The sequence below is a fragment of the Armigeres subalbatus genome, unplaced genomic scaffold, assembly GCF_024139115.2.
Source record: "Armigeres subalbatus isolate Guangzhou_Male unplaced genomic scaffold, GZ_Asu_2 Contig855, whole genome shotgun sequence".
Lineage (NCBI taxonomy): Eukaryota > Metazoa > Arthropoda > Insecta > Diptera > Culicidae > Armigeres > Armigeres subalbatus.
In genome coordinates, this window is record NW_026943651.1 from 29,917 (window position 1) to 33,482 (window position 3,566).

Here is a 3,566-nt window from a genome sequence, read left to right on the forward strand (position 1 = left end):
CTCCGATGTCTTCTACATGCGAGTAAATGTTTGATCCGGGTGGATCAGTTGAAAGTAAATCCAATCCTCGAGTGGGTTGGTACGTCTCCGATGCCGATGTCTTCTACATGCGAGTAGATGTTTGATCCGGGTGAATCAGTTGGAAGTAAATCCAATCCTCGAGTGGGTTGGTACGTCTCCGATGTCTTCTACATGCGAGTAGATGTTTGATCCGGGTGGTTCAGTTGAAAGTAAATCTAATCCTCGAGTGGATTGGTACGTCTCCGATGTCTTCTACATGCGAGTAGATGTTTGATCCGGGTGGTTCAGTTGAAAGTAAATCCAATCCTCGAGTGGGTTGGTACGTCTCCGATGTCTTCTACATGCGAGTAAATGTTTGATCCGGGTGGATCAGTTGAAAGTAAATCCAATCCTCGAGTGGGTTGGTACGTCTCCGATGTCTTCTACATGCGAGTAAATGTTTGATCCGGGTGGATCAGTTGAAAGTAAATCCAATCCTCGAGTGGGTTGGTACGTTGTTCCAAGAACTAGCTCGAATACTTAAGGCTGAAAGTCGCCAGACTACTCGATGCGCCACCAAAAGAAAAGAAAACTGAACAAATCAAATCATGACAATAGATATTGATTTATTATCGTATCAGAACCATATTCCTATTACCAGCCTATTCTAACTACTCTAATAGCATGCTGTTTTCTTTATATCGATCTACTCACGATGGGCCCATCTCTGTTGTGAGTCTAATGATGACACACGCCGCCCGCTGGATCCCGCCACCTCGCACCGCTTGCCGTCGTCCGAGTTGGATATTGGTGCCTACACTTTTCCCAATAGTGTGACCGTTCTATGTCCGCTGTGCCGATTATTCCAATCGTTCGCTGTGGTGCAGGTGCCTGGCTTGATCCTCACGGTCGATATGTGCCGGTTCTTTCGTGTGTGCTGCTGAGCTCCGCTCGCATGCCACGTGACTCAGTCTGTGATGCTGCGAATTTAGCAAAGGGAAGAAAGGCCCTGAAGGCAATAACGGTCAGTATCTCGTCTCACTGGTGTGTCAGTCTTTACTCACTTCTGATTGTGCGAAGGCCTTTCTGTGCGCTTTGCAATGATAATGCCCTCGTCTATCGATGCAGTCGTGTACTAAAAGGTTAAGTCAAGGTCAGTGGAATGCACGCTCTCGCATCGAGTATGGCTTACCTAGTGATACATGCGATCCCACATGCAAAACCTATGCGTTCTGGTAAAGCCACGTGCAATTGCTGTAACAATATACAGACTATGAGAATATGGGTGATGCAGTAGCCAGCCGTGTAATATACCTTTGAGATTGGATGAAAATCGAATGGTGCCACTAATCTAAATGTCGACCAGTATTGTTTGCACACGTGGCGATCGTCTCCGAACAACTCGTCCGTTGTTGGCTAACTGACGGTGTTTATTTTACTGCGAAGGCAATAACTCGATTATTTTTGCGTATTATGCAGTGGACTTGGCTAAGATTTACCCGTCAATGGTGATTAATTTCTCGTGCCACACAAATTATGCGGAGTTGTCGAACACGGAGGTTGGGTGTCTTCACCGTATCACTGCACACACTATTCTGTGCTATTTGGGCTTAGTATGAGGCTTCGGTAGCGAGGCTCACAATGCTGATGTCAAGACAATTGCTGCTACTTAATGCGATGTCAAGCGGGCGGCCCATGTGTCATATTGTGGTTTCGATATACTCGCTATTTCTAGCGCCGCTAACGCTGCTTTATTTGTATTTAATATGGTTCTAAATAGAAATTAAGCTATAACGTAACAACGTCTCCGATGCCGATGTCTTCTACATGCGAGTAGATGTTTGATCCGGGTGAATCAGTTGGAAGTAAATCCAATCCTCGAGTGGGTTGGTACGTCTCCGATGTCTTCTACATGCGAGTAGATGTTTGATCCGGGTGGTTCAGTTGAAAGTAAATCTAATCCTCGAGTGGATTGGTACGTCTCCGATGTCTTCTACATGCGAGTAGATGTTTGATCCGGGTGGTTCAGTTGAAAGTAAATCCAATCCTCGAGTGGGTTGGTACGTCTCCGATGCCGATGTCTTCTACATGCGAGTAGATGTTTGATCCGGGTGAATCAGTTGGAAGTAAATCCAATCCTCGAGTGGGTTGGTACGTCTCCGATGTCTTCTACATGCGAGTAGATGTTTGATCCGGGTGGATCAGTTGAAAGTAAATCCAATCCTCGAGTGGGTTGGTACGTCTCCGATGCCGATGTCTTCTACATGCGAGTAGATGTTTGATCCGGGTGGTTCAGTTGAAAGTAAATCCAATCCTCGAGTGGGTTGGTACGTCTCCGATGTCGACATGCCTCTACATGCAAGTAGATGTTTGATCTGGGTGGATCAGTTGAAAGTAAATCAATCCTCAGTGGGTTGGTACGTCTCGATGCCGATGTCTTCTACATGCGAGTAGATGTTTGATCCGGGTGAATCAGTTGAGTAAATCAATCCTCGAGTGGGTTGGTACGTCTCCGATGTCTTCTACATGCGAGTAGATGTTTGATCCGGGTGGATCAGTTGAAAGTAAATCCAATCCTCGAGTGGGTTGGTACGTCTCCGATGTCTTCTACATGCAGTAGATGTTTGATCTGGGTGGATCAGTTGAAAGTAAATCAATCCTCGAGTGGGTTGGTACGTCTCCGATGCCGATGTCTTCTACATGCGAGTAGATGTTTGATCTGGGTGGATCAGTTGAAAGTAAATCCAATCCTCGAGTGGGTTGGTACGTCTCCGATGTCTTCTACATGCGAGTAGATGTTTGATCCGGGTGGTTCAGTTGAAAGTAAATCCAATCCTCGAGTGGGTTGGTACGTCTCCGATGTCTTCTACATGCGAGTAGATGTTTGATCTGGGTGGATCAGTTGAAAGTAAATCCAATCCTCGAGTGGGTTGGTACGTCTCCGATGTCGATGTCTTCTACATGCGAGTAGATGTTTGATCTGGGTGGATCAGTTGAAAGTAAATCCAATCCTCGAGTGGGTTGGTACGTCTCCGATGTCGATGTCTTCTACATGCGAGTAGATGTTTGATCCGGGTGGATCAGTTGAAAGTAAATCCAATCCTCGAGTGGGTTGGTACGTCTCCGATGTCTTCTACATGCGAGTAGATGTTTGATCCGGGTGGATCAGTTGAAAGTAAATCCAATCCTCGAGTGGGTTGGTACGTCTCCGATGTCTTCTACATGCGAGTAGATGTTTGATCCGGGTGGTTCAGTTGAAAGTAAATCCAATCCTCGAGTGGGTTGGTACGTCTCCGATGTCTTCTACATGCGAGTAGATGTTTGATCCGGGTGGATCAGTTGAAAGTAAATCCAATCCTCGAGTGGGTTGGTACGTCTCCGATGTCTTCTACATGCGAGTAGATGTTTGATCCGGGTGGTTCAGTTGAAAGTAAATCCAATCCTCGAATGGATTGGTACGTCTCCGATGTCTTCTACATGCAAGTAGATGTTTGATCTGCGTGGATCAGTTGAAACTAAATCCAATCCTCGAGTGGGTTGGTACGTCTCCGATGTCGATGTCTTCT

The 3,566-nt window shown here is 46.2% G+C and overlaps 1 long non-coding RNA gene across 1 annotated transcript; it reads right to left on the reverse strand.

The window, feature by feature from the left end:
- Positions 1-601: 601 nt before the first annotated feature.
- Positions 602-1,712, reverse strand: LOC134204714 (uncharacterized). Its single transcript, XR_009977945.1, has 5 exons — positions 1,500-1,712; positions 1,315-1,438; positions 1,193-1,254; positions 1,065-1,135; positions 602-1,009 (listed from the first exon to the last, which is right to left on the reverse strand). It is a non-coding gene; the product is annotated as an uncharacterized LOC134204714 (long non-coding RNA).
- Between the last annotated feature and the right edge of the window lie 1,854 nt (positions 1,713-3,566).